Source organism: Triturus cristatus, chromosome 4_1 (assembly GCF_964204655.1).
Source record: "Triturus cristatus chromosome 4_1, aTriCri1.1, whole genome shotgun sequence".
Taxonomy (NCBI): Eukaryota; Metazoa; Chordata; class Amphibia; order Caudata; family Salamandridae; genus Triturus; species Triturus cristatus.
Window position 1 is genome coordinate 283,772,928 of NC_140585.1, and position 27,098 is coordinate 283,800,025.

The 27,098-nt window shown below is 51.2% G+C and overlaps 1 protein-coding gene across 1 annotated transcript in view; it reads left to right on the forward strand.

Moving 5' to 3' along the window:
• LOC146854282 (protein mono-ADP-ribosyltransferase PARP12-like) overlaps positions 1–27,098 on the forward strand; it is a 1,246,301-nt gene that overhangs the window by 1,041,108 nt on the left and 178,095 nt on the right. The gene's annotated exons all lie outside the window — the stretch shown is intronic.

A 27,098-nucleotide genomic window follows, 5' to 3' on the forward strand; every position in this document is an offset into this window, starting at 1 on the left:
AGGGGCAGCATCATGGAAAAAACCTCTTTGTATATTGACTTCTTCCTGCAGGAATATGTAAAGCGACTGCCCTCTTATCTGCAGGACACTAATGATTTCCTAAGGAAAATTGAGAATATCGAGTGGCAGGAAGACTACTGGATGATCACCCTTGATGTAACCGCGTTGTACACCAGCATACATCACCAAGATGGGATGAAGGCGGTGGAACATTTTCTCAGAACCCAACCAATGTATATGATGGACCATGGCAAAATGATCTTGGCAATGATTTCTATCTGTCTCAATAACAACTACTTTTTATTTCAAAATGTAGTATTTCAACAGCTAAGAGGCGTGGCAATGGGGGCTTGCTTCTCCACAAGCTACGCGTGTTTGCACATGAGCATGTGGGAGAAGCAAGTCCTCCACAAAGATTTTAGCGATATCATGGCTAACAACATCATTGTCTGGTACCGCTATATAGACGATCTATTTTTGATTTGGAAAGGTTCAGAGTCGGCTGCCTCCAGCTTTATTCAGGATATCAATGTCAATCAGCTGAACCTGCAGTTCACAGCACAGATGAGTCAAACCAATGTTAACTTTCTAGATGTGGAAATTTTCCCTCTTAATGGCAGACTCGAAACCAAACTCCATCGCAAAAGAACTGCAGGTAACACCGTGCTCCATGCGAATAGCCATCACCCAGAGCACCTCATCCGCAGCATCCCCTATGGAGAGATGCTGCGCATCAGGCGTATTTGTAGCATTGATGAGGATTGTTGGTCAGCCCAAGAGGAGAGCAAATCAAGGTTCTTAGCTAGGGGATACACTTCATCAGTAATAGACAAGGCCATGTCCAAAACTAGATCTCTACCAAGAAGTCAAGTTCTGAGTTTAAAGACTGATTCCACACTAGCCATTAGCCAAGGTTCGATTCAAGCAGATGCACCTAGACTGATCTTAACATACAGCCGCCAACAAAACACATTGCGTAGAATTTTTAAGAAAAATTGGGCTCTGATACGCAATGACCCGGTGATAGGCGGGACTGTACCAAACGCCCCTGCCATCACATTTAGGAAGGCTCGCTCAATGAGCGATATGTTAGTAAAGAGCAGCCCCGAAATAGGCACCAATGCAGGCAATTGGCTTCAAGCCAGCAAAGGGTTCATCAAGTGCTCCACCTGCAAGGCTTGTACGTTGGGCAAAAGCACTACATCTTATGCTTCCCCATTTTTTGAAACACCATGTAAAATCACCAAAAAACTAACCTGTAAGACTGACTTCGCAGTTTATGTGCTGGAGTGTACATGTGGCCTGCAATATATTGGTAGCACCAAATTGCAGGCACACAAACGTATACTCCAGCACATGAGGGCTATTACCAACTATGACGTTTCCTACCCAGTAGCTAGACACTTTAAGGAGAAACATAAAAGTAGTCTAGAACATCTCAGCTACTTCGTCATTGACTCAGTCCCACCACTCAGACGTGGGGGTGACCGAGAAGCCCTAAGAAGGAGATTAGAAACACGATAGATTTTGGAGCTTGACTCGAAAACGCCAAATGGACTAAACTCCAGCGAAGATTTCTATACGTGGCTATGAGTCAAACGGCCACTAACAGTCTGGTAGTACTTATCAAGGGTTAGTTTAACTCGATGCCCATTCTCCCAGAAATGTGTGCAAAACAATGCACAGCTACTTTCCCTTCCCCTCTTCCTCCCCCTTTTTCTAGTCACAAAAACTCTCATTGTTAAACTTTCCAACACGAGCACTTTAGGACATAGTCAGACGCAGGAGGCAATAGTGACATCAGCAGTACACTGATTCCAAGCTCAGGTTTTCCATTAACGGGGATTAACCCATCCACGTACAGGGTACAAGGAGGACAAACACAGGGATAAAGCGTAGTGATACTCTTTACTCCATACCACACTTGGAAAGGATTTTGTTATCTTCCACCATAACAGGGTTCAGGATAACCGTCATAGAGAATGACACTCACTTGAGATTTTATTACTTAACATTTTTAATCAAATAATGTTAATCATTGAACAATCCTTTCCATGGTAGGCAGCAATTAGATGCTCACCTAGTAATCACATTATTTTTTTGCTTATCCTTGAATTTGTCTGTGCCCCCGGAAGGAAACAAGAATGAATTGTACTGACACACATACATTCAGTCATCACGACTACGTTTCTTGATGGACAATATATGGGAAATGTGTTAGCTTGTGTAATCAACATCATCACCGTGTTGTTTCAATTGTCAACTGGCACTTTAGTTTTCAATGAATTTACATTCCGCAAACATTTGGTTACTGCATAGTCACTATACATTCTTTGCCCCCTTTCTTTTTCATTGAGATATCAAAGTATTTTACAGATATATGTATGTATTTTATACAAGTTACGATACATCAATGATGAAATCTGCTTTCTATGTTCATGAATAGGATTTTGCACGTGACCTTGCACTAGCACTTTAAAAGTTCAGGCTTCTAACTATGGCGCCATGTGATCAAGGCCTCTGGTAGGCCGAAACGCGTCATGGCAGTGGTGCGTGATTATTGGACTGAATAAAGAAAACTAGCACTCACTATCGGTTCCGTGTTCGTCTCTTGTACGAGGATGGTGTGCAAGTTGTGAGGCGATTCCTTGTGGCATATATATATATATATATATATATCATAGAACTCGTCTCAAGCTTCTTGTGGCAGAAAAGAGGAAGCGAACGCAAATTTCAGTGCTCTTTTTCTTTATTCTCTGCCCAGCACCGCCGCCATTACGCGTTTCAGAATTTGTGGGGCCTTGATCACATGACACGTTACATGGTACGGTCTCCACAATTTAAAGTGGCAGTGCTCAAAACAGACTACTCGTCATCATAGACATGGAAGAAAGCAAAATATTCTCAATGTTGTTTTCTCCATTGCAAATGTTCATACTGCAATTGTGCAAAATGACGCAAAATAATGATATAAATATCACAAGGGTTCCCTGTTTAACCTGTAAATACTTGGTAAAACCAAACCTTAAAAACCGTCATAAAAAGGATGCCAGTTAAAAGAGATTTGCAACCACTATAACATATATAAATATATGTACAGTTGTTAAAAATGCATAAGCCAGAAAAAAAGTACAAATGTAAACCTTTTTCCATCATAATAGATGTAGCAGCATTTTTCTCTCGGTACTGGATAGCCTATAGCACAATTTGAGAATATACCCAATATTGCCGTACTGGGAGACAATGAAGCCCAAGTGGGCTATAATCCAAACATTCCAAGTCTTAGATTAAAGTGTCAGTGCATATAAAGTTTCACATATAAATCCCTTATTACCTAATGAGCAAAATGTGCAAATATGTAAAAAAGTTTATATAAAAACATTGAGGAACTGACATATTAGAGATGCGTATAAAAGTCCTCACTGGAGTTTAACCCATTCGGTGTTTTGGTGTCCATTTCCAATATATATTTGGTTTCAAGTTTTCTCAACAAAGCATCTCGATTTCCACCTCTCCTTAACGGTAGAACCGAATCCACCACAAAATATCGCAACTCACATGAATTTTTTGCATGTAATTCTTCAAAGTGGTGAGCAACAGGATAAGACATATCTTCATTATTAATTGCTCTTATGTGCTGGAGTATCCTCTTGTGGACCTGAAGCCTCGTACTGCCCACGTAGCGCAGGCCACAAGGACACTCCAGCACATAAATCGGAAATTCTGTCTTGCAGGTAAGTTTTTTGTCAATTCTAGTTGCCCTGCTTCTAAATTGTGTTGTATACTCTCTTTTGCTCACTCCATGTTTACATGCTTTACAGACTGCACATTTGATGAAGCCTTTACTAGCCGTGAGCCATGTTGTATTTTGAATCACTTCAGGGCTAATCGTGACCAAAGAATTACTCATTGAGCGGGCTTTTCTAAATGTTATATTGGGGTACCGAGTTAAAATTCTTACCAACGCCCAGTTCTTATTGATAATTCTTCTTATAGTTTGATGTTGATTACTATAAGTAAAAATTAGTCTTGAGGGCTGTGATTTCTCCAGTATAATTTTATTTTCTTTAGGTGTTTTGATCTGCCCTGCTCATTAGCTTTGGACATGGCTTTATCTACTATACTAGGGGTGTAACCTCGTGTGAGAAATCTGGCTCGGCATTCAGTCTGAGCTCTAATGCACTCAACATCAGTACTACAGATTCTTCTGATCCGCAACATCTCCCCAAAGGGGATGCTGTGGATCAGATGCACTGGATGATGACTCGCTGCATGTAGCAGCGCGTTGCCAGCGGTCGCCTTCTTGTTCAGTCTCGTGTGCAGCTGTGTAGTGTTTATCAGGATTTTAACATCTAGAAAGCAGATTGCCTCTCAACTAATCTGGCCTGTTAACTTCAAATTGAGATTCTTCTCATTGATATGCTCAACAAATTGTAGGGCCCCAGTCTCCGAGCCCTTCCAAATTATGAGCAAGTCATCTATGTACCTGTATCACCGTATTATGTGATAGGTCATGATTTCCTCAAAAGCTGGCTTGAGGACCCAAACATCCTCAGGTGAAACCACAAATACATACATCACATATATACCAAGACAGCAAAATGGCAAAATATGCTACAACTGCAACCTTCTCTTGGATATTGAATGCCGGTCTATTCCGCCGGTCTGCGCGCCACCCCTCCAAGAGCAGTGATTCCCAGAAGGAGTTTGTGTTACTTGGGGGAGATATATATATATATATATATATCAAAGCTCCAAACTGTCCCCAGTTAGAGACTCACTCGAGAGGAGACTTGCTGGTGAAAGCGTTATTAGGTAAAAACTGCTCGGCACACCAATCTTGAACACAGCAGGATGCCGTCTGCAGCCTGACCTGACGCTTTTCAGAGCCCTTCGCTCTTTCCTCAGAGGCTCGCCATTACCTTGTTCTACGACACACCCACTTTTTAAATGCCCTCCAATGGGCTCCTCGGATGAGTAAGGTGCACAGTCTTATGGACTATGTAGTGTGTGTCCTTAATTTTGAATCCAGAATGGATGCACTTTGAATGTCACAGTGTCCAATTAAAGGTCCTGAATGGACCTCAGCGTACTGCTCAGTCCTTTAATTGGACACTGTGACATTCAAAGTGCATCCATTCAGGATTCCAAATACAGCACGGCGTGGCTTCCTTCACGGCAGGACTGGCCGTATTTAAATCCAACAACAAAAGGATGTCCCCTCGAAGAAGCCACACGCAGGAGGGTAAGTATCAGTGCTTTATTGCAGAGAGCAGCAGCTTGGATTACAGATCTCATCCACAACAGTCTCGAGCCCAGCCCAATGCGTTTTGTGCTTACATGCGCTTAATCATGGGCTGATAAGTTAAACACTCGCATCACCGTCACAGATCTATGGTGCTAGTAAAAGCCCCAAACCCTGCTTGCAATGGAGATAAAACCTTGAACTCATCAATCCACTCTTGTACTTTATTAAACACCAGTCTCCCCATTACCTTTTGCATACAGTCAATTAAAGTAATTGGCCTATTGTTCCCTGGGCATGACTTATCCCCTTTCTTCAAAAAAGGCATGATTTTTGCTCCTTTCCAGGAGTCTGGGATTGGGGCTCCGTGGGCGATGGCATTAGTCAACAGAAGGATGTATCGGCACCATCTTCCCTTATCGTAGAGAAAGACATCCCCAGGTATACCATCTGGCCCAGGTGCCATTCCAGCCATTATCGATTTAAGTCCTGTTTCTGCCTCTGTATATATACACACACACACATATATATATATACACACACATATATATATACACACACACACATATATGATTTTAAACTCTACCTATATGTAGATATATGTATCTATATACATATACATATGTATACATATATATATCTTTCTCTCTGTAGATGACGTATGTATATATACGTATCTATATACACATATATATGTATATAGATACATATATATATACATATATCATCTACAGAGAGAAAGAGACTCTCCCTCTCTCTCAATAAATAAATATATATATATATTTATATATAGATAGATAGATATATAAAGAAAGCGATATCTCTCTTTCTCTACTTTTTTTTTTTATAGTTATGGCTTCCCTGGGGGCTGGTTGTGGACCCCACGGAAAACACATAGCTATAAAAAAAATAAACTGCCCCCACAGGAGGTCAGCCACTGAGCAGGAGGACCGACCCCCTGCCATTTTGTTTTACATTTGGGGGGATGATCGCACCCCCCAGAGAAAGCCAAAGCAAATATTTCACAAATATGCCCCCGGGGGGGAGGTCGCCCATTTCCATGAGGGCCGACCCCCTCAAAGACATCCCTGGTGTCTAGTGGGGTTTCCTGGCCGTGGATCGCAGTGCTGCTGCGATCCACGGTCAGGAAACTCTTTCAGGAAGGCCTTGTTTGAAAGGGGAGACCCTCCCCTTTCACCCTCCCCTTTCAAACGAGGCCTCCCTGGAAGCTGGGGAGGCCGTTTTCGGCCTGATTTCCCCATCGGAGTTGAGCGCAGCCTTACCTGTGGCTGTGCACGGCTCCGGTGAGTAAATCAGTGACGTCAGAGCGCCTTGTGCCGACGTCACAGATGGGCGGGGGAGACGCAGAAAGCCTTCTGTGTCTCCCCCAGGGTAAGGGAAAAAACCAATCTCTGGAGCTTTGCACCGTAGGTTGAAAGGGGACCCTCCCTGGTGACGGCCAATGGACGTGCGCCGCACCATGGAGGTAGTGCTTGCGTCGGCCAGTGGCCGACGCAAGCACCAAAAGGGTTACAGTATGGTGGATACATTTATTGTAAGGAGAGATTAACTAAGCCCAGGAGTCATTGGAGGTGTGTTGAGGTTTTTTACTTCCTATTGCAGAGATAGAGGGGTGGCTCGAGGTGGCACTGTGGGAAGAACTACATAGCATGAGCACTCTTCCTCTGCAATGCAGATTGAAGTTTGAGAAAGTATTCAGCAAATACAAATACTAGCAGCCACCTTCAATAAACCCTGTAGCTTAGTTTTTAGGGAGGTAGCCCAAAACATTCCCATACACGTTGGCAGTAGTAGGCCCGCAATACCAAATTTAAGGAGAATGGTTCAAAGACAAAAACAGGCGAGTAATCCCCAAAGAATAACTCATCAATCCTACTCTGACTTTAACATCCCCCTGAACTTTGTTTCATTTACTAATCAACCTTTCCCACTGTATGATAAGGAGAACACTCTCAAACAATTACTTTTCTATAGTACAGTTCATAACTTAGGGCATGATTAAGATGCAGTACTTGGACTGCTGCTGTCATGTCGGTATCAGATTGACTGCCGCCCAGCTGGCAGTCCGACCGCGTAATCACGATTACTCCCGTCTGTTGTCCAACTGATTGCTGGAGGACTGCTGACTGCGGCAGTTGGGGAAAAGGAGCAGCCATAGAGCTGGACAGACGACTTCACCACTATCCGGATTATGATTCGGATTTCCAAAGAGCCTACCGCGGAGGTCTGACTGGCTGCCTCAAGTTGTCGGGAATGAAGGATTTGGGGTGCATACCCACCCATTTCCTCTTCTCCCCTGTAGTATCCAACGTGGATCTCTTACTCCAGGACCCCTACTTCACATCAGCAGGAGAAGAAAACGATCCTGCGGGCGCCGAAATCCTGGTAAGCCTTTGTGCACTATATACCTATTGACTGGACTGTGCACATATCGCCACACTCCAGAAATGGATAACATTGCAGCACACTGCATATTCCCATATGTGTCATGCATGAGTGGACATTTCACATTTTTTATGTGACTATGTACACACCTGCACCAACATATTCAGAAATATGTGCACCGCCAACAGTGACACCGCTGGATACCAGCGGTAGCATCGTAATACGGCTGGCATAAGACCGTGGACTAGGCGGTTGAAATAGGATTGCGGCCACGCCTGCCGGACCGACGTGAATCGTAATGAGGCCCTTCGTGACCCCCGAGAATAGTAAAATTTGTATGATGGTTGGGACTTTTAAGTTAACTCCCATTCCATTCACCCAAATTTACATTATTCAAGCCAAATAATAACAAAACTAAAATCTCATTAGTGTACAGTTTACTCCCGGACAAGCAATCCTCAACTCACACTGAATTTTTTATCAGTAATAAAATTCAAAGCAGTGAATTAAAGTTCTAGTAAAATTATAATGGACTTTGAATTAAAGATGATTAATACAATTACTAAATGTGTCCTGACACACACATTCAAGGATGTGTTTTCACTTTTCTCAGGCATATTGGTGAAAAATTCAAAAAACATCCTTAACTGAGGATTACAATTTGAATTAAAAAAACGTACAGCTTTGTTTTGTACCTCCAGAGCATGCGGATGACTTCTACACATCAATTATATAATCAGACTACTTTACTCAAAATGAAGAAAAATAGGCTCCACTCATAAATTATTTCGAAGACACCATTTGGATTAGCCATCTAAGCAGGTCAGGTCACAGAAGGAAGCCAAGGTTTCCCATTGACTGGTGGAACTGTTACTGGATCTGCATAGAGCGAGGTGCAAAACTAAATAATGCCATACAGGTTTGACATAATTCATTCAACAGCTCCATAGGAAAAACTTACCCTAACCTAAATCATTTCCTGGAATTTTTTAAGAAAGAACAGTTTCCAGAATATTAGAATGGCGCAGTCATTGTCAGAATATCTGAATCCTTGTATATCCAAAAAACGAAACAGATGTCTGAATGACCATTGGCAAAGATGCATCAATTTCTATTGATGGGAGATTCAGACTAGATAGATAACATTGCATACATCTTGCACTACTAACATTAAATAATACCCTCAAAAATAGTTTTCTCAGGATAATCAAATTAGCATTTTTCCTTTTTTTTTAAATCAAATCAAAGGATAGTTTACGTTCCTACCTGTAGCTGGCTTCTTTTTTCGATGATATTCCATAAAACCTGTCACCAATAGTCTCAAGTAATCCAACAATCCAAACAGCTAAATTCAAATCCAGATAAAACCCCACGTTCAATTTTTTTAAAAAAACGAAACCTTCTCCTATATTCTATTATTCGAAGTCCACAAAGAATTACAAATATTTAAACAAATCTAATTCACAAACAGTTCAGTTGTAAAAAACTGTGAAAAAGCATCCAATTCCCAAAACGATATCCCCCAAAAATCCAACAGTAATCCATAAAGAAATCCTGAGTATTTAATTCATGGGCACGGTCCTTGTATCTAAAAAGGCAAAATGATTTTTAAAAAACGGGATAACAAGTTTAAAAATATTTTTTTATTTCAAATAAGTTTAAAAAGTTATAGCCATAGTTTTTGTCCCAACTTTTTAAAACCTAAGTTGAAAAAATAGAAATTGTCTTGATGTGCTCATATGAACACAACCTGCATGGGGCTATAAAAGTGGTTAAAAAACACAATAACATACTTTTTTTCATACTTTAAAAAAAATGTAAACCATCTATCTATCTCCCCCATCTCTCCTTACAATAAATTTAGGCACCAATTTGTTTAAAGCAGTAAAGTTTCTGACCTGACCGCAGCTCCTCCTTGCATCTGATCTAACTGTGACGCTCCACTGACTATAGAAACAGACGCAAAACCATTTATGCCAAGCTGGAAAGTAAAAAAAAAACAAGCATTGGCATAGCCAATAGGTCTCGCCTTTGGGACCATATAAGTGTTTAGCCATGCAACACTTGGGTGCCAATTCCGATCCGGTAAAAACCGGGTACGAACCGTCGGACGGAGCCTTTTCTCCGTCCGACTCGTACCCGGTGCGAAATCCATCCGAAAATGCAAGTACGATTCATACGGAAACACCATTTCCGTACGATTCGAACAAAACACCGACCGAACAGAAACTAAACACAATTCCGATCCTGAAAGGAGCCGACGTGACGTCGGTACGCATCCAGCCTACGTTTCACGAACCAGGAAGTACGATTCGAACCGACGTCATCCCGCACGGAAAATATTTACCGGCTGCCAAAAACTGCCGGGAAATCAGGACGACACACGCAAGGAGCAGCTGGACGCGACGAACAGACATGGACCCGAACCTACGTGCCATCCCTGCCCTCCTAGCAGTCCACCTGGCGTACAGGAACCGACGCAGACGCCGCAGAAGGTCAGCACAACAACCAGGGGCAAAGGGGGGGGCAGGGGCAGGACACACAACACCAACACATGGTACCAAATCACACATGGCCTGGACATACCTGACCATCAGGGCCTGGTCACTTCCAGGGGGTGGGGGCGAGGCCAGCAACGCAAGCGTCCGCCACAACGGAAGTGGATGGTCACGCGAACCGGTACGTACCCTACCCAGGCCGCAAGAGCGTGGGTACGGAACGTACCACGCGTCCCCCTACGTCACTCCAACAATAGCGGTACGGCCCGTACCCACGTCAGAAAGGCCTTGGTACAGCTCGTACCAGCATTGCTGGGGTCATGTAGGGGTACGCGTGGTACGACCCGTAGCCACGCCCCCAAGGCCTGTGTACGGTGCGGACCCCACGGCCCCGCAACAATGGTGGGACGCACCGTACCCACCCACCAAAGGCATGGGTACGGCCCGTACCCAGGCACGCAGAGCGTGGGCAGGGGTATGTACGGACCGTACCCCCACCCGTGGAAGTACGGCCCGTACCCCCACCCGTGCATGTACGCCCCGAACCCCCACTCGTGTATGTACGCCCCGAACCCCCACCCGTGTATGTACGCCCCGAACCACCACCCGTGTATGTACGCACCCAAGCGCCACCCGTGTATGTACGCCCCGAACCCCCACCCCACCCTGGTATGTACGCCCCGAACCCCCAGCCGTGTATGTACGCACCAAACCCCCACCCGTGTATGTACGCACCTAACACCCACCCCAGCTGTGTATGTACGCACCGAACCACCACCCGTGTATGTACGGACCGAACCCCCACCCCAGCAGAGTATGTACGCCCCGAACCCCCACCCGTGTATGTACGCACCAAACCCCCACCCGTGTATGTACGCACCAAACCACCACACCAGCCGTGTATGTACGCACCAAACCCCCACCCCAGCCGTGTATGTACGCACCAAACCCCCACCCGTGTATGTACGCACCAAACCACCACACCAGCCGTGTATGTACGCACCAAACCCCCACCCCAGCCGTGTATGTACGCACCGAACCACCACCCGTGTATGTACGCACCGAACCCCCACCCCAGCAGAGTATGTACGCCCGAACCCCCACCCGTGTATGTACGGACCGAACCCCCACCCCAGCCGTGTATGTACGCACCAAACCACCACCCGTGTATGTACGCCCCCGAACCCCCCCCAGCCGTGTATGTACGCACCGAACCACCAGCCGTGTATGTACGCACCAAACCCCCACCCGTGTATGTACGGACCGAACCCCCACCCCAGCAGAGTATGTACGCCCCGAACCCCCACCCGTGTATGTACGGACCGAACCCCCACCCCAGCCGTGTATGTACGCACCAAACCACCACCCGTGTATGTACGCCCCCGAACCCCCCCCAGCCGTGTATGTACGCACCGAACCACCAGCCGTGTATGTACGCACCAAACCCCCACCCGTGTATGTACGCACCTAACACCCACCCCAGCAGAGTATGTACGCACCGAACCACCAGCCGTGTATGTACGCACCAAACCCCCACCCGTGTATGTACGCACCTAACACCCACCCCAGCAGAGTATGTACGCACCGAACCACCAGCCGTGTATGTACGCACCAAACTCCCACCCGTGTATGTACGCACCTAACACCCACCCCAGCCGTGTATGTACGCACCGAACCACCACCCGTGTATGTACGGACCGAACCCCCACCCCAGCAGAGTATGTACGCCCCGAACCCCCACCCGTGTATGTACGGACCGAACCCCCACCCCAGCCGTGTATGTACGCACCAAACCACCACCCGTGTATGTACGCCCCCGAACCCCCCCCACCCGTGTATGTACGCCCCCGAACCCCCCCCAGCCGTGTATGTACGCACCGAACCACCACCCGTGTATGTACGGACCGAACCCCCACCCCAGCAGAGTATGTACGCCCCGAACCCCCACCCGTGTATGTACGGACCGAACCCCCACCCCAGCCGTGTATGTACGCACCAAACCACCACCCGTGTATGTACGCCCCCGAACCCCCCCAGCCGTGTATGTACGCACCGAACCACCAGCCGTGTATGTACGCACCAAACCCCCACCCGTGTATGTACGCACCTAACACCCACCCCAGCAGAGTATGTACGCACCGAACCACCAGCCGTGTATGTACGCACCAAACTCCCACCCGTGTATGTACGCACCTAACACCCACCCCAGCCGTGTATGTACGCACCGAACCACCACCCGTGTATGTACGGACCGAACCCCCACCCCAGCAGAGTATGTACGCCCCGAACCCCCACCCGTGTATGTACGGACCGAACCCCCACCCCAGCCGTGTATGTACGCACCAAACCACCACCCGTGTATGTACGCCCCCGAACCCCCCCCACCCGTGTATGTACGCCCCCGAACCCCCCCAGCCGTGTATGTACGCACCGAACCACCAGCCGTGTATGTACGCACCGAACCACCAGCCGTGTATGTACGGACCGAACCCCCACCCCAGCAGAGTATGTACGCCCCGAACCCCCACCCGTGTATGTACGGACCGAACCCCCACCCGTGTATGTACGCACCCAACCCCCACCCGTGCATGTACGCACCGAACCTGCTATAAGAATGGGGTGTGCAAAACACCCCCAGCAGTGCCCAGACACAGGAGGGGTGGGTGCAGGGTCCTCCCAGCAGTGCCCAGACACAGGAGGGGTGTGTGCCTATCACTCCCAGCAGTGCCCAGACACAGGAGGGGTGTGTACCTATCACTCCCAGCAGTGCCCAGACATCGGACAATATACCCCATCAACAAGTTCAGTGACCTACAAGGGTGATACCCCAGATGCAGGCGGAGCCATCGCTGAGCCAGCATGGCTATATTGAAAGGCAACCCTCACACATCCAGGAAATGTAGACACAGCACAGCACAGCATTTGGGAGACACCCTGCAGGAAAAATGGCCTGGGCCACAGAGGATGGAACACACCTTGGGACAATGTCACCATACAGTGAGAGCAAACATGACCAAATACCATTTGCAGAGACCTTTGTGATGGCACGCAGATGGCAGGGTACACCCCATGAGCAGCACACTCCAACATTTCACAGACCCCTAACACATTATCACCACCCCAACGCAGGGAGCACCAGCACCAACAGCAAGTCCAGGAAAGCATCAGTGTGCAAAACAAAAAGAAAAGGCTTTATTCAGCAGGAAAATATATCAGAGAAAATGTCCACTATGTACAAGGGCCATGGGCCAGCCCAGCAGCAATGTCCGGGGGGGGGGGTACACATCGGGACGTGTGTCCCCTAGCTTGCCTGCACAGTTCACAAGTCCATTTCATCCACAGAAGAGGGGGCATCAGGGGGGAGGGTGGAAACAGGCACCGCAGGGACAGGAGGGGAAAGGGTAGGTGTTGTGGGTGCAGGGAGGGATGAATCTGCCACAGGGGGGGTGCCAGCGCCAAAGGTGGAGGACAGAATGGCGCTGCACACGTCGGCAAGTTCCCCCAGCGACTCCCCCGTACCCAAACCAACCACAGGCCCCAAGGAGGGGGGGGGGGCAAAGGGATGGGTCGCAGCGCCACTGGGGGAGGGTGTGGACAGGGTGGGGGACTCAACTCCCCTGGCCGGGTCCCGCCTCCACCGCTTGCGGGGTGGTGTCATCCTGGGGCTGGGGGGCACACTCGCAGTGGATGATGCTGTCACTGACTGTTGGCCAGGAGAGCTAAGGGGAGTGGATTTGGAGGGAGTGGGTTGTGTGGAATGCGGACTCCCACTGTGGCTGCGTGTTCTACGTTTCTCCCCCGACCCAGTGGGTGTGCCTTCCTCACCCTGTGTGTGCGTGACAGGAGGTGTGCGCTTCGCCTTCCCTGGTGGTGTGGTGCCTGTGTCTGTTGGGGTGCGTGCACGCTGACGTCTGGATGTGCGTGGGACAGGCACGGGAGTGGGAATTGTGGATGGGGCAGGGGTAGGGGGTGTTACGCAGCGCTGCAGGAGATCCAGTGCTGCAGTCAGTGTGGAGTCTATGGACCTCAGCAACTGCCGTTGGTCAGACTGCGCAGCCGACATGCCCTCCATGTATGCCTCCATCTGGGTCAGCACCTGGGTGTGGGCATGGAGGACATTTAGCATCGCAGTCTGACCAACCTGCAACTGCCTCAGGATGTCCACAGACTCCGCACTCACCGCAGCAGTGGTGACAGGGGCAGGGGGTGCGGTGCCTGGCAGGAAGGAGACATGTGGGGACCGAGCACGGAGGGAAGGGCCACGAGCATGTGGGAGGCCGGTGATGGAACCTGAGGTGGCGGGGGGATGTGGAGGGCTGCCATCAGCTGGGGGGGCAGACTCCGCCACCTCTGGGAGCTCAGCCTCGGACCCGTCTGCGTCATAGTCTGTGTTGGCAGTCAACAGGTCCTCCGCCTCACTCCCTTCGGCCTCCGTGCCACTCCATGTGCCAGACAGGACAGCACTGCTGGTACTGGTGCTCAATCTCTCCTCCCGGTCCGTGCTAGTGTCTCCTTCCGTGTCCCCCGGCGATGCTGTGGGCAAGGTGAAGAGACAGGAGAAAATCAGACACCTGTACACTTATGTCACATGAGTCAAATATACATAGGTCACATTGCATAGCCTGAAAAGCAACAGGAGTAACACCTACAAAACAATGTACACATGTAGGCCATGGAACACACAGTTTTTCTACCCACCATGCCACTGAGACACAATGGAGATCATGACACAACAGCAAATCACTGCACCTGAAATTTTAGAGAGGAGTCAGCCTCTGGGGACAAATGTGCACAGCACCTGCACCACACTGCGTCGTCAAAAAGGGATGAGCATGAATCATATCCATTTACTCTTGCCGCATGCTGCAAAGGCAATACATGAAACCAGGCCACACATGACAGGGTCACTGCACCTTGAGCGTATGTCCAGTCAAACATCACACACAGGCTAAACCCAGCAAGGAGGATGAAGCTTCTGACATGTAGGCCTTGTACGCACAAACCACCCACACCTGAGACAATCTCATTGAGACGGAGGAAGTATGTACACCTCTTACTCTGGGATGGAAACACATGGCCTCCACTAATTCATGACTGTACACACACAGCCCCTGGTGGCCATGTCCACACATCATTGACAGGCAAACATCATCAGATTGTCTCAACAACACACACAGGTAATGCCCACTATGAGTATGCACAAGCAAAATGGGTCCCCCTGTACAGTGGACACATGTAGCAACCTGTAGGTCCTAACAGTTGAGCCCAGGGTACAATGCCACCCTACGCAACCCATGGCAAAGACACAGTGAATGGCCATATTGTTGGATGACGCACATGATACCTAGGAAGAGGTGCCCCAGGGCACAGTAGTGCCCACACTCCTCCATGGTCCAGGATGGACATGACTGCAAATTAAGCAACCGTCCCTGCACTTAGCAGGCCTCCCACTCAGGCACATCATGTCAGAGGGCACACAATTGGACATGCATGCTGGAAGGCTGTACATTTTGGAGACACACCCCTATGTCGTGATTCACAATCAGTGCCAAGTGACATGGACACCACAATGACTGAAATTGGCCATGGCACACGCAAGGTCCCCATACCTGTGGCACATCACCCCCACACATGATGCTGATAGCATAGGGCACCTGCATGAACTGCCTGCCTAAATAACCGTGTGCAAGAGTGGCGACAGACCAGGGAACACATTGCAAGGAGGGGAAGGGAGGGAGTGAGAACAGCACTGTGCTACTTTGTGGAGAAGTTGACGCACTGCACAATCAAACCCTGGCAGTGTATCCATGCAACTGCACACTTACATTGGCTGGGGACACACACCTGACACACATGTACCTACCCCCTTCCTGCTGCTGCCTCTCCTGTAGGCGCCTGTCCATATCGGGGAAGACCACCGCCAGCACACGCTTCTGGATGTGGGTCAGACGACGGCGGCCACGGTTCTTACGGCTCTCAGGTGAGTCCCCCAGCAGGAGCCGTGCAATCCTCCTCGTCCAGCACCGGATGTCCTGCCAGCGTTTCCTCACCTGAGACAGGCTCCGCCTCCGACCCTCTGTACCCCTCACGGCACTGACGGCTTCCCTCCAGATCTCCCCCTTGGCAATGGCGCCTACCTGTGAGGATGCAAAAGAGAGAATACATTAATCCACATGAGCAAAGACACAGAGACACACATATAGAACAATCCTCATTATGAACAGGCCATGGTATGCATGCAACTAATTGCACCTTTGTCATAGGGACATTATCCACTGTGGAAGGCCAAATGCACTACGTGCCAGTGGAAGCACACGGGTGGCATGAGGGGTACCACACACTCACTGACCAGGGATCACACTGTGCCTCACAGGCTACACCAGGATTATGTACAGCACCTCACAGCAGTCACCTGCCCCAGCACACTGATGCTACCTCAGCAGAGTACACAGACACACACAGGTACAGGACAATCACATGGCATTGCCAACTGCGGGTACACACCTCACTCTGCCCATGTGCCAGTAGACGGGGGTGTCACAGGTGTGGGGCTGGCTCAGCACGGCATGCACACAGCACTGCTCCCTGCTCACATCCGATGGCCAGGCCATATCCATCCCTCATGCTGCTTGTGTGCAACACTCCCCATATGCACTCACCCACATGACAGGGGACTAACACACACACCAATGTGCAGGGGACGAACACGGCCTTTGGACACTCACAGCACAGGTACACTGAACAAACACACATCCATGGGTACTGACACCTGTCACACTGGGGGGAACACAGGATCACATCAGGACTGTGGAAACAACATCCCCAGGAGGAGTATGCAGGCAGAATGTGGCATGCACCTTGCATTCATTGTCACAGTAGGCACTATGCAAGTGAGGAGTGCACACAGGAAACACAGCATGCTCTGCATGGGTGACATGAGGCCTTCCACACCCTGGGACCCACTCCAAACAACAGTGCATGTCTGTCACACATGGACACAATGCCAGAAGTCACTGTCACACAAAAGGGGCACAGTCTAAGCTAGTGGAGTCTGCACTCACCTGAACCCCTGGTCGACCATACAGGCTCTGGAACTGTGGGAGGATCACATCTATCAGGGCAAGGTTCTCCTCCTGGGTGAATGGCTGTGACCTCTCCACAGTCCTGGACATGGTGCCAGAGGAATCACTATCAGCACCAGTGGTCATGGATGAATGGATGTGCAGGCAAGTGCTCTCTCATGGGACCTGGCTGCCTTATATATGCCTGGCTGGCCTGTTCATGTATAGGAGTACAGATTGATTGGTCAGTCACATTAGCATCCTACGTTTCATCCAATCCCTTCAAACCTACCCCAGTGTGTGGCTTTGCATGGTTTCAGTTTTGATAATGATGTCAAGTCAACATCCACATTGCAACAATGTAGATGCTTTCAAACTGACTTCTGCTGTGCACCTGGTGCTCAAATTCAAAAATTTAACTCAGTCTCCATGGCAACCATCAGGCATTTAGGCCCTTATACTTGTCCCTCATGTGTCCCCTATGTGTTTTCATACATTTACACACAGGTACGGTGCGTTCCACGCCCTAGGCACCCCACAAGCAGTGATACCGACCGTACATGCGCTTGTACGGTCCGGATCACAATATGGGCGCTGGCGTATGCGTACGCCACAGTAGTACGGACTGTACACGCGCTTGTGCGGTCCGGATCACAATATGGGCGCTGGCGTATGCGTACGCCACAGTAGTACGGACTGTACACGCGCTTGTGCGGTCCGGATCACAATAAGGGCGCTGGCGTATGCGTACGCCACAGTAGTACGGACTGTACACGCGCTTGTACGGTCCGTACTACTGTGGCGTACGCATACGCCAGCGCCCATATTGTGATCCGGACCGCACAAGCGCGTGTACAGTCCGTACTACTGTGGCGTACGCATACGCCAGCGCCCTTATTGTGATCCGGACCGTACAAGCGCGTGTACAGTCCGTACTACTGTGGCGTACGCATACGCCAGCGCCCATATTGTGATCCGGACCGCACAAGCGCGTGTACAGTCCGTACTACTGTGGCGTACGCATACGCCAGCGCCCATATTGTGATCCGGACCGCACAAGCGCGTGTACAGTCCGTACTACTGTGGCGTACGCATACGCCAGCGCCCTTATTGTGATCCGGACCGCACAAGCGCGTGTACAGTCCGTACTACTGTGGCGTACGCATACGCCAGCGGCAATATTGGCCCAGGGACCCTATACACGCGCTCCGAGCGTATGTACGGTGCGTATAACAACTGTCAGTGGTGACAGGCGGCACACAGACAGGAATGGAGCGGACAGGTATTGCCAAGGGTGGACACAAATGCATTGTCTGTGCAATACCACCTGTGTGTGACACAGGTGTGTCAGGATGTGATGTGGCACTTTACCCCTGAGGTGTGGGCAAAGCACATGTACAATGAGCTGTGTACACATGTCGTGTGTGATGGTGCGCATTGTACCACACATCCCCTGCACTCCTTTGACATGTGTGCATGTCGTACACACTAGTGGAGCCATGAGTCACTTGCATGTCCCAGTCACGGACACCCGCACCTGTCCCCTGATGCCAGGTACACGGAATATTACATATGACACGTGTATGGCTGCGTTGCATGCTGCAACCATGTCATGTGTGTGGCATGTCTTTCCATGATTTTGCTGTAGGTGTGTGGTTCAATGCGTCAGCAGTTGCTGCTGCCAACATGTGTCTGTGTGTCGATGGGCATGGCACACTGTTCCGCACACCAGCCCACATATGTGATTTGCCATGAGGTGTGTATGTATCCAACTACACGGAGTATCAACACAAGTACATATCCACATGCTCCCTATGTATGTTCTGTCTCGACATGTACTCCTCAAAGGCAATGTGTGTGGCCTGTCCTATTCCTATGACATGTGACCAGTGCATATCGCATCCAACTACCTGTCTGTACCATACGCATACTACTTCTGCACATGTGTGGATGTCTGTGAATCCTGTGATGCGTGTGCATGTTCACTTACACTGGCCCACAGCTAGTCTCATGCCATGTCATCGTGATCTTGCCCCCCTCCGTTAGTGGCTGTCCCTTGGTAGGAGTGTAACCTGACTGGCGTACGTGTCCAGGAACTGGGGCACAGACCTGACTCACAACGTGGCATATGTGTATTGGCTGTGTAACATGTGCTCAGTGCATTGACGATGTTGTTGTACAGTGCTCACTCTTAGGTGTTCCTTCCATTTCACTGCAGGGCTCCGCCTCTCCCTCGACGTATGCCAGACATTGCTGCCCTGCATGAACGGGACTGTATACGCCGCTACAGATTCAGCCAACGGTTGATTGATGAGTTGACTGGCCGGCTGGAAGCACAACTCCTCCCGCGCCACAGGTATCCAAGTGCACTGACACCCAAGTTGAAGGTGATGGCAGCCCTACATTTCCTTGCCACGGGTACGTTCCAACATACCATTGCTGATGTCGGGGGCATGTCCCAGACGATGTTCAGCCGTGTTCTGCATGATTTCTTAGAGGCCATGTTGGTTCACCTGGATGAGTACATTAAATTCCCAAATCGTGAGCAGTTGACAGATGTCAAGCGTGAGTTCTATGCCCTGGGAGGGATGCCCCATGTCATTGGGTCCATAGATGGGACACATGTTGCGTTGGTACCACCACAGGCACAGGAGGTGGTGTATAGGAATCGCAAACATTATCACTCCATTAATGCCCTTGTGGTGTGTCTGTCCAACATGGTGATTTCACATGTCTGTGTTCGCTTTCCAGGATCAGCACACGATGCCTTCATCATGAGGCGTAGCAGGGTGCCAGAAATGATGCTGCAGCTGCGGAACGAGCGAGCATGTATTGTTGGTGGGTAGACTCTGGCAGTTCAGTGTTTGGCGTCATCTTCCAATCTCACTGCCTGTGCTGACACACTTCTGTCCATGATGTTTCCTTGTAGGGGACGCTGGCTATCCCAACATGCCATGGCTGATGACGCCTGTCCGCAACCCCAGCACGGCTGCCGAGCACCGCTACAACAACGCACATGGGCGGACCAGGAGAGTCATTGAGAGGACGTTTGGACTTCTGAAGAGCCGATTCCGGTGCCTCCACAAGACCGGCGGAGCACTCCCATATGCCCCGGTGAAGGTGTGCAAGATCATCATCGTCTGCTGCATGCTGCACAACATGGCAGTGGAGGAAGCTGTTCCACTCATACTGGATCAAGATGACCAGGACCATCCACCCGTGGAGGATGAAGGGCTTGGTGACGGGGCAAGTGATGTGGAGGAGGAGGAGGCTGTGGAGGACATGCGGAGTCGGCTCATACGCAACTTCTTTGCTTAGTGGTGAGTTCCAGTGTCTGAGTGTGCACGCATTGGGCCGTGTGTGGCATGTGTTGCAATGTGTGTGTCCATCTGCATGTCTGCCAAGTGAGTCAGTGGTGTGTATTGAAGTGTCACTCAAGTGATGGCGCAATGGAAGGATGTTGTCTGAGGGTCATCATTGTCACCTGTCATGTTAACAACATGATACGTGTTAAGTACATGCTTGCGGATGTGCTCCTTTGTGCTGAATCCTTGTGTGTCTCTCTTCCACAGGTCCATGTGCATGCTGTCTGCTGGTGGCATTGTTGTGCTCCTGCTACTCCTCATGAACACAGCGACATGTGCTGATTCAGCGTCACATGCACGGGCAAGTGTTGAAATCTCCTCAGGGTAAGGGATGCCTCACGTCGTTTTGGGTGTGTGAATTGTTTGTAGTCTGTGTGCACTTCTCCGGTTCATGTGTGTTCCATTTGCATACATGGTGATCCTACATGGGGAACATGACATGGGGCAGGCTTCACCTGGAGCCATGCTCAGACTTGGTGACTGTCATGTGGCAGGGGATTGGGGATTGTGATGAGGCCATCATTGTGTGTAACACTGGCCTCGGAAACATACAGGTTGCACCGGGTTGACATGGTGTGTGATTGCCCCATCAGGGCCTCAATGGTGTATAGCGGCCTCTCCGTGGCAGCAGGGGGTGTTTAGCTGTTATCCGTCACTTGTGTGCCAGGTCAATGGGATGCCAGCATCTGTGTTGCAATGGGGGGTGCCAGTGTTGCTCCCACATGTACATCCACATGACCTGTGTATGTGTTGACAGAGTATCATTGTCATTCCAACACACATGACTAATAAATTTGTCCCTCTGTCTCCAAGGTGCCTCTTCCCTGTCAATGGTGCCCTGTTGCCACTGTGCGTGCCGCAGGTCTGGCATAGTTTTCATAGGTGGTGCATATGTGTCTATGTGTAGAGTGACAAGATGCTAGGGGTTTGTCAGGGAGTGGGAACTGTATTATGCACAAGATGCACAGTTCCATCCACCTCAAGGCAAGAGAGACCATCCCCCAGGGCAACTACAACATCCGTGTCGAATCCTACCCTGCAGTCTACGGACATGTGCCTCACGACTCCCATGGTACTTGTCCATATCCGGAGTGCATCTGCACAGCTCTGCTACTGCGTCGGGCAACCAGGCCACATCAACGTCCTAACGGGATGGGGGGAATGTTTCACAGCCAGCTGCAGGATGACCTTCTAAATCCACGCCCACACTCATGATGCAGCCCACAACCCCAACACAACCATGTGGCACAGTGATCCTAAACTGCATTCTGGCATCTCCATGCATCCAACCTTGGCCTAGCCACCATTCTCAACATCCGCCTGACGCAAGCATGCTGCACATTGTAGGGACACATGTCTAGACATACCTGGGAGCGGCAAGCCAGGTCACTCAACATGATCCCTGACCTCTGCGCATGACTGTTGCTCCCCTGAATGTGTCTGTAGCCACAGTTGTGCGGGAACCACTCAGCTGGTTGGGCCCAGCACAGGTGAGTTTGGTACTCCATGTCTGTATCAGATGAGACATTGGGACCCATGTGTGTCCTGAGCAAGACTGCGACCCCACGGTTTGGATGGTTGGAGTTAATTCTGAGATCAGGCATGCTTTGACTGTACGACACACACATGTATTGTAATAATGTAGAATCACGGCATCATCTTGTAAGTGTGATTAATTTATTTGTGGTGGGGTACGGGTTTGTGGGGATGACAAGAGGTGCACAGCGGGAGTGTAGAATCCAAAGTTCACTGGGGGAGTTGGTATCCTTGTCGTAGCAAAATGTCAGAGTCCATGCCACAGTCTTCGTCAACATAGGTCAGACAGTGACCAGCAAGTCCATGTGGCAGAGAATGTCATGTGCTGCTATTGGGCCAGAGGGCCAGGTGCCAGGCCAGGTGACCTGGGAGATGGTGATGTTCTGCTGACTCTCACAGTCTTTTTCGTGGACGACCCACCTTCCTGCGGGGACCCTCGGAAGCAGTCCGTGACGATGTCTGTGACGCTCCGTCGGATGAATCCTCCTCCTCCTGATCCCTCCCTGTGTCTGGTAATGGCCTTCGCCTGGTGCCACAGGGAGGGTTGCCCATGTTGTCGGCAATCCGACGGAGTACACCGGTCATTTGGGTTTGCACCGCCACGAGCTCAGCCTGTCTATCCTCCATCCTTCCTTGGTGTTGCAGTTGACAGGCATGTTGCTGGGACTGCAGGGTCTTCATCTCCTGGAGGGTCCCCTTGATGTCATTGAGGGTGGACGCAATCTGGTCCATGCCCCTGGTGTCACGCCGGTATGTATCCAGGATGTTGCTGACCTGGGACACTACCGGGTCCTGAGCTGCCTGGTCAGGTTCGCGCCTCCGCCGTCCTCCACTCCCGCCACCCCTGCCCACGTGCACCTGGCCTGCTGTTGTGGGTGCATCGGGTCTCCGGGACCCCTGAGGGATGGCATCTGCGTTGCCGCCTGCCTCCTCCTGGGTGCCCGGAGGACCGTGTCCCTCCTGGGCAGACTGGCTGGGTGGTCGTGTGCGGGCAGGGCTCCTGGACGTCTCCTGGGATGTGGCAGGAATGGGGGTGGTGGTTGGCACAGTTGTACCTGACGCAGGTGCTGCAGGTGGTTGGACACCAGAGGGGCCAGGTTGGTCTGGGTCATCCACGGAGTGGTGAGAGTCATCGCTGGCGGTGGGGTCATCATCCCGCGGAGCCTGGTCCTGTGTGACTTCCCCCCCAGTGTTGGGGGGTGTTCGTCGACGTTGACCTGTGTGTGAGAGAGACAATGTTAACAGTGTCACATGTGGCATCCATGTTGCATGCATTTCTGATTTGGCACTCTTCCTCTGGGTAGTTGGATCTGTCCTGCATTCCTCTCACAGTGCACTTGTGCATGGCTATGTCCCTTGGCCACAGCTGTCAGGGCTTTACGCATGTGTGAGACACTATCTTAGTTGATGCATCTATTTGGGTACACAGTCAGCAGTGTGGTGTGCGGGCGTAGCGAGCCATGCAGAGGCGCCTTACGTGTTGCACTGTACGTGGCCAAATGGTGTTTTGGCAAGGCAATTTGATGTTGCAGGTAGGGGACTGAAGCATTTGTGACAGGGTTCTTACCGACACGGTGGGTGGGTATACTGGGTGTGTGGTTAGGTCTGTGCCTGCAGCACGGATGGACTCGTGCACAGATTGACACATGGACCGGTCTTCATCTACGGAAGGGGGGGTTGAGGCACTGCCAGACCTGGTCTGCATGCACACAGTCCACCGGCTGACGAGTGGACATGGCCACACCACCCAAGGGTGATTTAGTCTCCCTGTGTCTCCCTTCCTCCCTCCCTCTGTCACCCTCCTCCCTCCCTCTGTCGGTCTCCCTCTGTCACCCTACTCCCTCCCTCTGTCTGTCTCCCTGTGTCCCCCCTCTGTCTCCTTCCCTCTCATTCCCCCTCTCCCTCCCTCTCTTTGTCACTCTCTGTCACCTCAGGCCAGCTTCCTGGGCACACACAGTTAGCCGGTCTTTGAATGGCCATTGGCTTGTTCATGTGAGTTAGTCCCTGTTCTCCGGGCACCCATTGGGCAGTGTGTCTGAGTGTAGGCTGCTGCTGTGGCGGTGTGTGCTGAGACTCTATCAGAGCGATGCATCTTCATTGTCTGCTGTTATGTGCAAATTGTGCCTTCAGACCCATGGCATCCTGCATGGCAGCCATCATTTGCAGGCAAGACAGTACTGTGTGGGTACACACAGTTTGTATGGCTGTGCCCTGGGCCATATGGGCTGAGGGCATTGTTGTGTGCTTGTGAGTTGCTCAATGTTAGTTTTGCTGCCCCCACTCCCAGCATCGACCACATCCTGTGTTGTGTTGGTGTTTTGTGTGGCCTGTGACTTGGCATGGCCCTGATTGATGCATGGGGCATGGAGGCGCCAGTGGCATGTGTGTGTTTGTGGAGTGTTGTTGTGTCCGGTGGTGGCTTGGGGGGGGGTGGCATGCATGATTGATTGTGTATGGCATCCCCCCCATGTGAGGTGAGTTGTTTGTGTACTCACCAGGGTCTGGGAGTCCTGGCAGTCCGTGTAGTCCCTCCACCGCCAGCGTGGACATCACCTTCTCCTCCCAGGGATGGTATTGTACCGGTCTGGGGGGCGGCCCTCCTCCAGTGATGTTCCCCTGGTTGTGATTGTCAGTCATCTTCCTCTTGACCGTCCTCCGCAGATCGTACCACCTGGATTGGCACTCGTGCCTGGTCCTTCTGGTTGTCCCAACAGCATTCACAGAATCGACGATCCTCTGCCACATGGCGGTTTTTTCGGATATGCTGGTCTGTCTGACCAATGTCCCAAAGAGCTGTGGCTCGACTCTGAGGATTTCGTCGACAAGGATCTCCAGCTCCTCCTTTGTGAACTTTGGATTCTTGGTGGTGGACATGGCGTGGGGTGTGGTTGTGGGGGTGTGGGTGTGGATGGCTGTGGGTGTGTGGGTGTGGTAGTGGAGGTGTGTGTGTGAATGTGATGAGGGGGTGTTTGTGTAGGTGGTTGTGTGAAGGTATGCAAGTGTGAGGTTCAAGTATGGTGGTGTGGGTCGTCTGTGGGCTCTGGCAGCAGTGGGTCTGTTGCAAAGGCTCATGGTTTGTGTGTGTGGTCCATTTTTATTGGTCCATTTGTGGGTGTGGCTGTGTTTGAAATTTGTGTGGGTGTGTTATGAGGAGTGATTGAGTTTTGGGCCTCTGTTTGGCAGTTTGGCAGTTGCAGGTGAGTGTATGTGATGTTTGTGGGGTTGTTGGGCCTGTTTGGTGGTGTGGGGAAACTCTACTTGACTCTCCTTGTGTAAATATGGTTTGTCCGGGTTCAGTACGTGTTTTTTTGGCGTCAGTACGGTCCGTACATGCACTGGTGGGGGTGCGGTCCGTACATTCCCTGGTGGGGTGGTGGTTCGGTGCGTACATACACGGCTGGGGTGGGTGTTTGGTGCGTACATACACGGGTGGTGGTTCGGTGCGTACATACACGGCTGGGGGGGGTTCGGGGGCGTACATACACGGCTGGTGGTTAGGTGCGTACATACACGGCTGGGGTGGGGGTTTGGTGCGTACATACACGGCTGGGGTGGGGGTTTGGTGCGTACATACACGGCTGGGGTGGGTGTTTGGTGCGTACATACACGGGTGGTGGTTCGGTGCGTACATACACGGCTGGGGGGGGTTCGGGGGCGTACATACACGGGTGGTGGTTCGGTGCGTACATACACGGCTGGGGGGGGTTCGGGGGCGTACATACACGGCTGGTGGTTAGGTGCGTACATACACGGCTGGGGTGGGGGTTTGGTGCGTACATACACGGCTGGGGTGGGGGTTTGGTGCGTACATACACGGCTGGGGTGGGTGTTTGGTGCGTACATACACGGGTGGTGGTTCGGTGCGTACATACACGGCTGGGGGGGGTTCGGGGGCGTACATACACGGGTGGTGGTTCGGTGCGTACATACACGGCTGGGGTGGGGGTTTGGTGCGTACATACACGGCTGGTGGTTCGGTGCGTACATACACGGCTGGGGGGGGTTCGGGGGCGTACATACACGGGTGGTGGTTCGGTGCGTACATACACGGCTGGGGGGGGTTCGGGGGCGTACATACACGGGTGGGTGTTTGGTGCGTACATACACGGCTGGTGGTTCGGTGCGTACATACACGGCTGGGGGGGGGTTCGGGGGCGTACATACACGGCTGGTGGTTCGGTGCGTACATACACGGCTGGGGGGGGGGTTCGGGGGCGTACATACACGGCTGGTGGTTCGGTGCGTACATACACGGCTGGGGGGGGGGTTCGGGGGCGTACATACACGGGTGGGTGTTTGGTGCGTACATACACGGCTGGTGGTTCGGTGCGTACATACACGGCTGGGGTGGGGGTTTGGTGCGTACATACACGGCTGTTGGTTCGGTGCGTACATACACGGCTGGGGGGGGTTCGGGGGCGTACATACACGGCTGTTGGTTCGGTGCGTACATACACGGCTGGGGGGGGTTCGGGGGCGTACATACACGGCTGGTGGTTAGGTGCGTACATACACGGCTGGGGGGGGGGTTCGGGGGCGTACATACACGGCTGGTGGTTAGGTGCGTACATACACGGCTGGGGTGGGGGTTTGGTGCGTACATACACGGCTGGGGTGGGGGTTTGGTGCGTACATACACGGCTGGGGTGGGTGTTTGGTGCGTACATACACGGGTGGTGGTTCGGTGCGTACATACACGGCTGGGGGGGGGTTCGGGGGCGTACATACACGGGTGGGTGTTTGGTGCGTACATACACGGCTGGTGGTTCGGTGCGTACATACACGGCTGGGGGGGGTTCGGGGGCGTACATACACGGGTGGTGGTTCGGTGCGTACATACACGGCTGGGGGGGGTTCGGGGGCGTACATACACGGCTGGTGGTTCGGTGCGTACATACACGGCTGGGGGGGGTTCGGGGGCGTACATACACGGGTGGGTGTTTGGTGCGTACATACACGGCTGGTGGTTCGGTGCGTACATACACGG